Below are 14,175 nucleotides of genomic sequence, written 5' to 3'. Positions count from 1 at the left end.
GAATAACTAACTTTTAGGGAGGAAGGGAGAGAAATCTAATAAAGACTGGGGAAAGGCAAAAATGAAGCCTTTTATTCTACACTATTCATTATTAACAATTATTGAGGGCAGGATTTGTGTAGTATTGATCTCAATAAAATTGATACTATTTGTTATTTAGTGTTAATGGGTTTTTCCTCATAGTCAAATTAGAGACCTTTCCTCCTCTCACAGGGGCAGCAGAAAAGTGTGTCAGCAAACTTGCCCAGCCTTATACTGCTCTCCGTACAGATTTAGAATAGGTTCGGGTCAGATAGAATAGAATAGAATAGAATAGAACAACAGAGTTGGAAGGGACCTTGGAGGTCTTCTAGTCCAACCACCTGTTTAGGCAGGAAACTCTACACCACTTCAGACAAATGGTTATCCAACATCATCTTAAAAACTTCCAGTGTTGAAGCATTTATTAAGGAAAGCAATCAGTGTGTTACCTGGTTTCTTTGCCCTTTGTGGTAAACATCACCAGCTAACAAGAAAGAAAAGCGCCAATCATCATCCTTAAGGTTTCTTTGCAAATGTGATTTGATCCTTGGTTACATGTGGGCAATTCCACCATGCAATGAGAGAAAATTGAGGCCCCAATATAGAAAACACTATGCATGGTTTCTTTGAATGTCAATTATATGCTTCAGCCAGGACCCAGTTTTTAGACTCTACTTCACGAAACAATCTACTAAGAGCTCAACATTATCTTACCTCCTTCATTACACTACTAAATATCTAGCCAGCAGAACTTCCAGATGTATAGTTCTTAACTGTTTGGCTGAGAGCTTGTTACATAGAAGAGATCAGGGTTACATAAAATGTGACATATTTATTGGAGTACAGGTATTCCTTGACTTACAACTGTAAGAGAGCCTGCCCATTAGAGTCGTAAATTGTAAGGGTTGTAATGCAGGTCATCCATATAGCCAGGTCTATTTTATGAACTTTTTTGCAGCTGTCATTAAATGAACTCATTATTTGCTGTAGGCCATTTTTGCCAAAATTCAGAAATAAATTACTAGACAAAATCACTAGATTTTGTCAAAACAATGAAAATTGTCATGTGATGAGGGTGAGTTGCAAAAAGTTGTAAATGGGGCCCAGTTGCTGAGCATTCAAAATACAGTCATGTGACTGCAGGAGGGACCCAGCTGTTGGAACTTCAGAATCGGATCATAAGTACCTTGGGAGGGAATGTAACTTTGGTTGCTAAATGGCTGTTTGTAAATCAAGGACTACCTGTACATTTTGTTCTATACCTTGGCTTGTTGTTGTTGTTAATTGCAAAGTCATGTCTGACCCATCGCGACCCCATGGACAACGTTCCGACAGGCCTTCCTGTCCTTTACCATCCTCTGGAGTCCACTTAAGCTTACGCCTCCTGCTTCGGTGACTCCGTTCAGCCATCTCATTCTGTTATCCCCTTCTTCTTTTGCACTCAGTCTTTCCAGAATTAGGCTCTTCTCCAGTGAGTCCTTCCTTCTTATTAGGTGGCCAAGTCAAGTCAAGTAGGTTTTATTGTCATTTCAATAATATACAGTACAGTACACAGTGAGATGAAACAACGTTTCCCCAGGACCATGGTGCTACATCAGACAGCATAGATAAAAAGAAAAAGAGCAGGACACAGAACTACATATAGCTCTAAATCTAAGAACTTGAAGAGTGTTGAAGAGTCTGATGGCTTGTGGAAAAAAACTGTTACACAGTCTGTTTGTGCGGGCCCAAATGCTTCTGTACCTTTTTCCAGATGGCAGGAGAGTAAAAAGTGTGTATGGGGTGGTGGTGGTGCTCAGCCACAATGTTTCTGGCTTTACGAATGCAGCGTGTAGTATATATGTCCATGACAGAGGGAAGAACAACCCCAATGATCTTCTCTGCCATCCTCACTATTCGCTATAGGGTTTTGCGATCTGAAACAGTGCAATTCCCAAACCAGGTGGTGATGCAGCTGCTCAGGGTGCTCTCGATGGTCTCTGTAGAAGGTTGTGAGGATGTGTGGTGGAAGCTGTGCCTTCCTCAGTTTCTTAAGAAAGTAAAGACACTGCTGGACCTTCCTTGTTATGGAACCAGTGTTGAGGGACCAGGTGAGATTCTCCGCCAGGTGAACACCAAGGAATTTGGTGCTCTCTACGATCTCCATGGAGGAGCCATTGATCTTCAGCAGGGAGCGGTCACGTTGTGTCCTCCTGAAGTCAACAACCATCTCTTTTGCTTTGTCTACATTCAGAGACAGGTTGTTGGCTTTACACCAGTTCATTAACTTCTCCACCTCCTCTCTGTATGCTGTCTAGTCGTTCCTGCTGATAAGACCCATCACGGTCATGTCATCAGCGAACTTTAGGATGTGATTTGAACTGTGCATTACTACACAGTCGTGCATCAGCAGGGTGAACAGAAGGGGACTGAGCACACAGCTGTGAGGGGCTCCAATGCTCAGTATGATGGTGTTAGAAGTGTTATTCGCGATCCGGACTGTCTGAGGTATTCCAGTCAAAAAGTACAAGATCCAGTTATAGAGGGAGGTGTTCAGGCCTAACAGGTTCAGCTTCCTCGTCAGGTGTTGAGAAATGATAGTATTGAATGCTGAACTAAAGTCTATGAACAGCATTCATACGTATGTGTCTTTGTTTTCTAGGTGAGTGAGGGCTAGATGGAGTGGAGATGGCCTCATCAGTAGAGCAATTTGAGCGGTATGCAAACTGCAGTGGATCCAATGTTATGTGCCTCATGATGAGCCTCTCGAAGCACTTCATGATGATGGGAGTAACTGCAATGGGACAGTAGTCATTGAGGCAGGGCACTGATGGTTTCTTCGGCACGGGGACAATGGTCGTTGTCTTGAAGCACTTTGGGACAACAGTGATACTCAGAGAGATGTTGAAGATGTCGGTGAAAACATTTGCGAGTTGGTCTGCACATCCTCTGAGTACTCTGCCAGGAATATTGTCTGGTCCCAAAGCTTTCCGTGGGTTCCGCAGCTTTCCGTGGGTCCGTGGGCCAAAGTATTTGAGTTTCATCTTCAAGATCTGGCCTTCTAAAGAGCAGTCAGGGTTGATCTCTAGGACTGACCGGTTTGATCATCTTGCAGTCTAAGGGACTTGCAGGAGTCTTCTCCAGCACCAGAGTTCAAAGGCCTCAATTCTTTGACGCTCAGCCTTTGTTATCATCCAACCTTCACAGCCATAAATTGCAACTGGAAAAACCATAGCCTTGACTATATGCACTTTTTTTGGCAGGGTATAAATATACCTTTTTTACCATGTTGTTAGTTCATGTTATGCTGTGTCTTGACATAGCTAATTGATGAACCATTTAATTAATTAATGCACCAGTTCCTGAATATATCTGCTCTTTACAAATGTTATTTACTTTACCTATATTTGCAGCAAACAAAGGAGTTTTTTTGGAAATTTACAATAAAGATCCACTATATAAATCAGTGTTTTCCAAACTTGAGTAAATTACCCAAACTTGAGTTAAAATGTTATTTTGGGAGGGGGTGGGAACTGCACACAAACCTATTAATGGTTTTGCAAGTGATCAAGTAATAGGTCAAGCAGTCAGTATTTGGAGTTTTTCTGGTTAACAATTCATAATGAATTGAGGAGGCTGTAATGCAATTATCAAGCACTTACTGTAAATGTATGAAGCAGGATTTTCCACTCTTGCCTTCATAAAGAACACAAAACAAAACTCCTAACACAGAACAAAATTCTGAAAAAAAGTTTTAGTTGTGAAGGAAAAAGTTTGGGAAGAACTGGTAGAACAATAATAACCAACCCCCAGTTACAGATATACCCATCAAAAACTAGTGGCTTCACATATCTCTAAATAATTTGGTTTATTTAAATGTTTTAACTCAAATATCTTGGTCATTCTGTAACTCTTTGTGTAAAAAGTGTATTTATTAATCTCATTTAACAATTGTTTAACACAATTTGTGACAGCAAGTTTTTTTTTTTTCTTGCCCACACAATAAACAGCATTGTTTTGGAACTGCGCTAGAGGGTGCTGATTCTTTGTGTTTGATTTCATCTATAAAACAAACACCTGTGGAAAAGTAAACTAAGCATAAAATGTATTCTTTTTTTCTGATTCATCAGATTACAGTGGAAAATAATGTTCTTTCTTTAAAAAGTGCAGCAAATGAAAAAGGCATGGACTTTGTACCATGATTTCCTCCCATACATAAGCATCAACTCAATTTTTGAACCAGTTAATAGAGTATCCTGCTATTTCAGTAAAGGCTTCTTTTGCAACACTGGGATAATAATATGAGATTTAGAAATAAACAAAAAATATCATTTGAAAATAAAATCAATTTGTGCTCAAATGAGTTATGTACTACTCCGTAGATCTCCTGATGATACACTATATTGCCAAAAGTATTTGCTCACCCATCCAAATAATCAGAATCAGGTGTTCCATTCACTTCCATGGCCACAGATGTATAAAATCAAGTACCTAGGCATGCAGACTGTTTTTACAAACATTTGTGAAAGAATGGGTCGCTCTCAGGAGCTCAGTGAATTCAGGCGTGGAACTTAGGATGCCACCTGTGCAACAAATCCAGTTGTGAAATTTCCTCGCTCCTAAATATTCCACAGTCAACTGTCAGCTGTATCATAAGAATGTGGAAGTGTTTGGGATGACAGCCTCTCAGACACGAAGTGGTAGGCCACGTAAACTCATCCAATATCAGTGTGTGACCTCACAAATGCGCTTCTGGAAGAATGGTCAAAAATTCCCATAAACACAGTCCTAAAACTTGTGGACAGCCTTCCCAGAAGAGTTGAAGCTGTTATAGCTGCAAAGGGTGGACCGACGTCATATTGAACCCTATGGATTAGGAATGGGATGTCACTTACAGTAAGTTCATATGCAAGTAAAGGCAGGTGAGCGAATACTTTTGGCAATATAGCATATCTAATGGCATAAGCCAGGGATTCCAGATAGATATTAAAAAGCAAAGTGGACATCATCTAAATTAATTTTTATTTTTAAAAGCCTCTGAATCTTTTTTTATATGTTTTCTGGTTTACTATATAATTCTGAATAAAATTTGTAAAATTGACATCACTTTCACCTCTAATAATTGGAATCACTGCCTTAACTTTCTTTTGCTTTAAGTAATAAGCAGGATCTTGCCAGCTATTTTGCCATTCATTCAGTATCTCTGCTTTATACATATTAGTATAAATGGGGATAAGGGTTAAGGTTAGGCCCTGTGAAGTCCCAAAACCAACATTGCATCAACTTAGAGTGCCACTTTATGCTGAAGCAACCAGCTTGCTTTCCAGGTGCTCCTCCTGCTCCTCAAATACCCTCACCCCCCACTCCCAAGAGGGCCTAGGCAAATTGCGTGGGAAAACTCCACTGAAAAATGAAGTCATTTCAGGTAAGAGTTAGAATTAAGGCTAACCCACATAAAAGCCAAGGTGGCGCAGTGGTTAAATGCAGCACTGCAGGCTACTTCAGCTGACTGCAGTTCTGCAGTTCGGCTGTTCAAATCTCACCGGCTCAGGGTTGACTCAGCCTTCCATCCTTCCGAGGTGGGTAAAATGAGGACCCGGATTGTTGGGGGCGATATGCTGACTCTGTAAACCGCTTAGAGAGGCCTGAAAGCCCTATGAAGCGGTATATAAGTCTAACTGCTATTGCTATTGCTAAAAGTTAGAAAAACTGAAGCTCCAAATCTCTGCCACTCCATGCAAGAGGGGCCTGTGCCCACCTAACACTAACTGGAACCAGCCCCAGAGGAGAGAATCATTATATAGATAGACCATGGCTTATGACTCTAATTGGATCTATCATTACAATCGTAAGTCATATTGGTCATTAAGCAAGTCATCATGTGACCGGACCCAATTTTACAACATTTTTGCAGTGGTTGTTAAGTGAACACCACAGACATTATATGAACACCTTTGTTAGTAAGCAATCCATTTTACCCCTTGAGCATTTTTTGCCAGAAACCAGAAGGGATTCCAAAAACCAGTCGAAAATGCTGAAAATTACAGTCCCATAATTGCAGGAATCCTCAAATGACCATGAAGGTGAGCCAATTGCTACATGCCCAAAAAGCAATCACTTTATCACAAGGGGTAGCTTTAAACTTGATCATAAGTAGCTTTTGGGTGTCCGGTCGTAAATGTGAATGGTTGCTAAGTGACCTTTTATAAGTCAAGAATCCCTATAAAAACAAGCCAATCCCCAACCCACAGAGCCAACTCAAGAGGAAACTGTGGTTGATTGTATCAAAAGCCACAGTTTTGTTACTGGAAACATATTTGTGTCCTTTTTTTAATTTTAGTTGAGTTAGCTACTATTGAATTATGGCTAAAATTATACATTTTTAGAAATTTCTATTGGCTTATTGGCACTACTTTCTTAGAAGACAAGCGATGAAAAATAGGTATTGATTTGATGGACAAGTTTAGATCATTTTAAACTTTGCAAATGCTCAAATTGAAGAGAGGTATCACTGACCAGAATTTGGAAACATCACCTAAAGTATCTTGCTCTTGATATTCTTTGGAATAAGAAGTGAGCACCATGTAAGGCAGAGGTGTCAAACTCAAGGCCCGTGGCCGGATCCAGCCTGCAGGGTGTTTAAATCTGGCTCACAGGGCCGGCCTGGAAATAGCAAAGGACCACTCGCAGTGCCTTTGGCAGCAAAATGGGTCTCCTGCAGCGTCCTGCCAGCCAAAACGGGGTGCAGGGAGGCGCACGTGCCCTCCCACATCCCATTTCAGCTGGCAGGATACTGCAGAAGGTGGTTGTCCCGTCTCCCCCCTCCCCCTGGAGGAGAACTACAATGCTGATCCAGCCCTTGAAGAAATCCAGTTTGACACCCCTGATGTGAGGAAATTAGTTCTCCAAAAAGAGTGATTTCCCATAATAAACCAGGATATAGAACATAGACTCCTCTATTGTAACATTTATTTTAGGATGTAGGATCAATTCTGTTTGAACATCCTTTTCCCAAATGTTCAAATGAATGTTATGTTACTAACTTCTCTGTGATCAAATTCCTAAAATGACTTCAGCAATAACAAAATTCCTAACTAGTACTACTAGGATAAGGAAGCAAATTGAGCACATTGAGGGTCAATGTCTTAAGAATAGTATAATACCGTGATGGTGAACCTATAGCATTTGTGGCACAGGTGGCATGCAGCACCCTCTCTGTGGGCACTTGAGCCATTGCCTTAGTTCAGTTGCATTGCGCATGCACACGTGCCTCCCACCAGCCAACTGGTCATCGGGTCTCTGCTGCACATGTGGGGGGATTGCATGCCGGGGAACATGTGGAGGTCACACCTGTGCATGTGCGGGGGAGAGGAGTGCATGGGGGGAACACATACATTGCATTTGGGGTGTTCGGGCGCACATGTGCACATTCGCATGCGCTTGTGTGCACTTTGGGCACTCAGTCCGGAAAAGGTTAACCCTCACTGGTATAGTATATAATTTGGGATTGTAAAAAAGAATGCATTTTGCTACAGTCTGTAGATTTTAAATACATTTAGTCAATCCCCAGTCAATTAGATCATGATATTCAATAAATACAACAGTGCTTGTTATATTCTTCTTGCTGTTGTTTTAATTTCCAAGGGAAAGGACATAAAGTCTAATGCCCACTGCTAAGCAAAAGTCTCAGAATTATCTGTAGACCAGTTCAAAATTAGACTCTGTAATGAACATGGATCTTTGCCTTTCAGTACTTTTCCACCACTATCACACGATTCCTCCAAGGCAGTTCCACTAATAAGACTAACAAAAATGCATCTGGAATAAAGGCATGGGGAAATGAAGGCCTATGAAAAGCGAAGTTAAGAATAGCTTCTGATACTGCCAACTGCTGCCAATTTTATTTCTAGTTTTGTGTACAGCAATGACCACAGACTCATTGTTCTCCCCAGAAGCTTTTGAGCATTATCGAAGGAATATTTCACATTGCATATCAAACTTTTTGTGTTTTTCTACTTGAATGCCTTTTGTCATGCCAATGGGAGGGTACTGTTCTTCACCAACTCTGTCAATATGCAAACAGAAACTTTCTTTACAGTTAACCAATTTTGAACTTTTATGACAAGCTTACCTCATATTTCTTTTTATAGTGTTCCAAGTTTCGACTTCTTACAAATTCACCTTTTCTTGTATTCTATTATTGATCAGCCATACTGCTACTATTGTCAACATACTCAATTGCGGTCAGCATGGAGTTTTATTATATTTTTGTGTTATAAATTGCTGCAAAAAATCACTATTTCTACACATGTACTTAGTATATTTTTACTGCAGCTATCCAGCAAGCTCATCAAATCTGACAAAATCTATATTCCTGTATTACAGGCCTTGATTTTAAAATTCAAATACATATTTGAACATCACATTCAAAATCTCACTTTCCTTTAACATGAATCACAGTTCCATTTAGGTTTTTTTAGATAATTATATATAACTTTGAATTCTTATTCGAAACAATTTTTAATTGTCCAGAACTTGGACAATAATATATTTAGATAATGATTATGTGTAGGGGAAAGTTACAATAAAGATATTGTAAAACTAGCCTTTATTGTTGAATGTTGAATGTCTAAATGTCATTTTGTCAGAACTGAAGAAACTTCGTGGATGAGAAGCGAAATGTTTTCAAGGAAAAAACCAAGGAACAGTAGCCTTTTGAAAAGCATGTTTGAGAGATAGCTTTTTTCTATCACTGAACTACAATTATGAAGTAGTTGTAAAACCAGAGTTCAAATCCTCATTTAATAATGGAATTGACTTGAAATTCTTTGGGCCAATTACACTTTTACAACCAAACTTGTCTCATAGAACTATTGGGGGATAAATCAGAAACCTGACTAAACACCCCGTTTCCCCGAAAATAAGACCTCCCTGGATAATAAGCCCTATTGGGCTTTTGAGGGCATGCACTAAAATAAGCTCTCCCTGAAAATACTGCAACACAGTAGCAGCCATGAGGTGACCACTCTTGCTTAAGCAAACCAAATCCAGAAAATAAAATGGCAAAAAATTCAAATATTTTGGTGCAAAATAGTCTCAAATCTTTTAAAGAACCAAGGTAAATAAATCTGTGTCGAAACAATTATTAGAGCAGCAAATTCTTAAGTGACAGAATTGTTATAGGACTGACTCTTGAAAATAAACAGATCATGAAAAGGATAACCAGTTGCCAAACATCCAATTAAAAATAGTCAAACGGTCTTGTACCCAAGACTACTGTACTAACGGTCTTAGTACAGTAGTCTTGGGTACAAAATGTGGGCTTAGCACAGCTATATGTGAATGGTGACAATAATACTTAAAGTAAAAGCTAGGGTTATTAGGAGGCCCATGACAACAGAAAGATTGCTCTAAACCTCATATTGCAAAGGGAAAGAAAGGTGAAGTTCAATTTTGTTTCCTAAGAAAAAAGACTCATTAAATTAACAATAAGCCATATGAGAATCAAATTCAGGGAGTTTGTCAAGCCCCTTTTTGTCATCTGGTTCTCAGCTTTTGCACTATTTTTTCAAATTAAGGTAAAAGTTCCCCTCGCAGATATGTGCTAGTTGTTCCCAACTCTAGGGGGCGGTGCTCATCTCTGTTTCAAAGTCAAAGAACCAGTACTGTCCAAAGACGTCTCCGTGGTCATGTGACCAGCATGACTAAACGCCGAAAGCGCATGAAACACTGTTACATTCCCACCAAAGGTGGTTCCTATTTTTCTACTTGCATTTTTACATGCTTTCGAACTGCTAGTTTGGCAGAAGCTGGGACAAGTAACAGGAGATCACTCCATTACGCGGCACTAGGGATTCGAACCGCCAAACTGCCAACCTTTCTGATCAACAAGCTCAGCGTCTTAGCCACTGAGCCACGCTTATATTTTTCAAATTAGTTCACCCCTATAACATGAGGTAAAGTTGAATTGTGTAGTTGCAACTGCCATCCTGACTTTTTTTTTAACCTCCCTCTGTACATACTCCTGCTCCAAAGATTGGATGTTTGCGTCTCTTGACATTTTATAGTATATAATATATTATTAACTGACAGCTGAAAGAAGCAGTATTCAGAAGCACATGTGTTTCTTTTGACACAGTTGATGTACCAGAAATGATTCTTAAGTTCCGCTTGCATCAGACACCTGTTCAAACTCTTAACTACTATGTCTTATTTTCAATATTTACTTCATGCTCTCAAACAATATTTGGGGAAATTGAGTTTTGTCATTGCCCTCATAGCTATTTAAAGAAACAATCAAGACCAATCTGGTTAGCAAAATGGGTATTAAATTAGAAATAGTTGGCATTCAATCATGAGTTCTCCAAACAAAGCAAGATTTGGCAAACTTTGACCTGATTTCTTCAAGTGCTGCTTTATTCCAACTACTGCTGCAGCTTTTGTTACTCACATTGTTGAATGCCTTTAAAATATATATATGAACGTCTTAGCCAAAATTGTGTGTACCAACAAAAGTGCAAAGATTTACTCAAAGAACAATCACATGAATATAGGGGAAAAAATCATGAAAATGAGACTATAGTCATCAAGAAAACAGTTTGGAAGAGGAGTGAGTTTTGAGGACAGAATAAAGAATTAAAATAGCTCAAATTAATATTATTTTTAAATAATATATTACTTTTCTTTTGATGTGTCAGCAGGTGACTTTCGGCATAGAAATAAGGTGGGTTAGAACCTGGACATCCCAAAAGAAGACAATGGGAAATAAGTGCTGTATAATTGCCAAGAAAACTTTATGGGAATTGAGCTTCATACGAAGGACATTTTACCTTTTTAAACATTCTTCTTAAAAGAACTCAAAACAGTGATATCAAGAAGAAATAAATTGAAAGATTAGTTGAAATGTTATTTTTCTTGGTCTGTTATTCATGATTGTAAACAACCTTGAGTCCTCGTTGAAGTGGATGGCCTGTGTGTACAAAAAATGTAAATAGGTAAACAAGTTCTTTCTAAAAGGATAGTCATGTTAGTTTTTGGTATGAAAAAATTGCAAATAATTTTGTGGCACTGTAAATGCTTTAAAAATCACTTAAGATTTCATGAATCACAATATATTTCAGATGCATGGAATAGGATTCAGGGACCAAGATGACAAATGGACCTATATTAATGGTTTGATATTGAATGACTGTGATCTGACCGTAACATTTGTTTTGTTTTGTATTGGTTTTAATCCTACTTTGATCTGCAAGTTGGACAGCTATGTAAATAGATTGATTAATCTTAATTAGGTAACTAAAGAACATGTATTTTTGGCACCAACATGGAGGAGATTTGCTATTGTCTTTTTCTGTGTTCTTTTCTCAGTTTCACAAAACTGCTTACATTTTCAATTGAAATCAATAGGATATCAAGTGTATAGAATAAGGAAATTGACTTTGAAAGATCCATTATTGGAGTGACAAGGTGTGAATTGTATTTTAGGTTCACAAGAGACAAAGTATATGCCAAAGAGGCTCAGATGGATACAGGGGTGGGCTGCTATGGGTTCGCCCAGGTTCGGGAGCGCCTGTAGCTAACGTTATGGCCAGTTCGGAAAACCTCCAAATCCCACCCCTGGCTGGCCCCGCCCACCCCACCCCTCCCAGGCGTCTGCACACAGCCTGTTTTGGATGTGAGGTTAGTGCAGGGCCTGTGCGAAGGGTCAGGGAGGAAGGGAAATGAGCCTCCCAGAAGTTCTAGAAGAGCCCAGGGGGAGGCAGTTTTTGCCGTCTCAGAGGCTGGAGGAAAGCCTCTGGAGCCTGGGGAAGGCAAAAATGGGGCCCCTGCCATGGTGCAGGAGGCTGACTAGCCATGCTCACCATGGCCACGCCCACCCAGCAATCGGGCAGAGAACCTGTTGCTTAAATTTTTGAAGCCCACCCCTTGACTATGAAGAAAAGGAAAAGGTGGAACACAAATAGACTTGCAAGATTCTTTTGTTAGTATCACCGCTCTCAAAAGTAGTGGAATTGATTTCTTGGTCTGGTGTTCCTGATGGAGTTGACATTAACTGTGATATGCATGGATGTATCTTTTTATAAAAAAGAATGTAAAAGTAATGATAGAATTATTTAAGGTGTTATATTTGCTTTTTTTTTTTTTAGAATAGGGAAGAGATCAATTATACATTTATAATGAATGTTCCAGCTCTTACACAATCCTCCAGAATACAGTTTGACCTAATAGTATATAAACATTTACTTACTAGTCCACTGGCAAGACAAAGAACAGAACACATATAATGTATAATAGGTCAGAAGGGCAAAATAGTTGATTTCCTCCTCCAGGTTGTTAGTGACATGTCAGATTAGTTGTGCCACCAATTAAAGTGAGTTCATTGAGCAGAAAATAGAAATGAGTGGGAGAATGTCTTTTCAGCTCCATCAAAGAAAGGTGATCCCTGGGAGCCAGAAGGATACTGTTTAGAGAGGGCATATGGAGAAAGGGTAACTCCGTGCTCCCAAGTGATGAGTGATATATTCTCCCCAACCTCTTTTTTTAAACCTCTGCTTATTCTGGAATATAACCTCTCCCCTCCCCACTTCCCAACAGAAGTTTATAAATTATATGGCTTTTTTTTTTCAGAAATCTGAATTGATAGTTTTAGAAGAATTTTGAAATGATATTGAAGACTACAACTTATCCCACAGAAATCCAAGTTCTGCCTTTACAGTCAGCTGCAAATATAGCTCTATGTTTTTTTACAATTTTATTTTATTTATTTATTTATTTATTTTATAAAATTTATATGCCGCCCAATCCCGAAAGACTCCGGGCGGCTTACAAAAAAGAGGGGGAAAAAAGAGAAAAAAGAGAGGGGAAAAAAAGGTTTAAAATCACAACACCACATACATTTATTCTAATCGGAGCTGGACCTCAACAGTGAGGTCAACAGCCCCAGGCCTGCCGGAACAGCCAGATTTTTACAGCTTTCCTGAATTTTCCTTTCCTTCCTAAACAGTAAACACATTAAACAGTAAGAGAGTTGGAAGGGATCTTGAAAATCATCTAGTCCAACCCCCTGCTCATGCAGGAGACTTGTACTAGGGATTCGAACCATCGAACTGCCAACCTTTCTGATCAACAAGCTCACTGTCTTAGCCACAGACAGGTTTAGACAAGGTTTGGAAATGACAGTTTTCAGAATGGAACAGAATCCAACAAATATTGAAAATCAGGCTTGGTTTTCTCCTTCTAGTTATGAAACCAGTGTAAATTCCCTACTTGTTGGTCTTTCCAAGCATTACTAGGAGCTTCACATCTCTCGAGTATTGGATTAAGTGCTGTTGTATGTAGACGTCCCCATTATGGATCCACTCATAAGTTTTCTTTGCACTCCAGGGTAAACTATGATGTGGAAAGGCTTAATGTCTGTTCTCATTATTGTCTGAATCTTTATCTGCACTCCACTATGTCTGCTATCAGCTTTGAAGAAGGAGAAATTATTACTGATTTACTTCTTTCAATTCAATTTCACTCAGTGAGGTAGTGGCAAAAGCAACAGAAGATAAGGGGGAGCAGAGGGGAGACAGTATGGTGAATAATCAATGAAGCCATTGACATGGTGGATGATGACATCATTAGCTGAATGGCATGCTGTCACTCATGTCACTGGAGTTGTAGCTAGCACATTCAATGACATGGTTCTGTTCACTGATTTGATAGTGGTCTTTATTCATCCAACATCCTCCAAATATATTGCTGGAGAATTCTGGGAGATGTAGTTCCATCATACTAAGAGAATGCTGGATTGAATGGTATGCTTAAAATAAAAAAGTGGGCTGAATATTGTTAATTATATAATTACTTTGGTTTGGGTTGGGGTATGTGGATATCAATCTTAAAATATTCATTCACAGTTCTGTGTTTTGTTTTATATGGTGATAATTCACAAATGTCTAAAATGCCCAATAAAAATCTTAGTTTTTGAGTTCTGAAGTATTTTGGTTTCTTCTGCCAAAACTGAGTAAGGTTTTCATATAGCACACGTAACACTACTTTTTAAGTTATAAATATATCGCATAGCAGGTGGGTTCTTGAAATCAGGACCAGTAGCTGAATATTTGTTTTTCATTAAGTATTTGCTAATAAGTAATTCTTCATATAAACAGGAGAGCTAAAGTTCTTTTAAAA

Source organism: Thamnophis elegans, chromosome 3, assembly GCF_009769535.1.
Source record: "Thamnophis elegans isolate rThaEle1 chromosome 3, rThaEle1.pri, whole genome shotgun sequence".
NCBI lineage: Eukaryota > Metazoa > Chordata > Lepidosauria > Squamata > Colubridae > Thamnophis > Thamnophis elegans.
Note: the sequence above shows the minus strand (reverse complement) of the source record.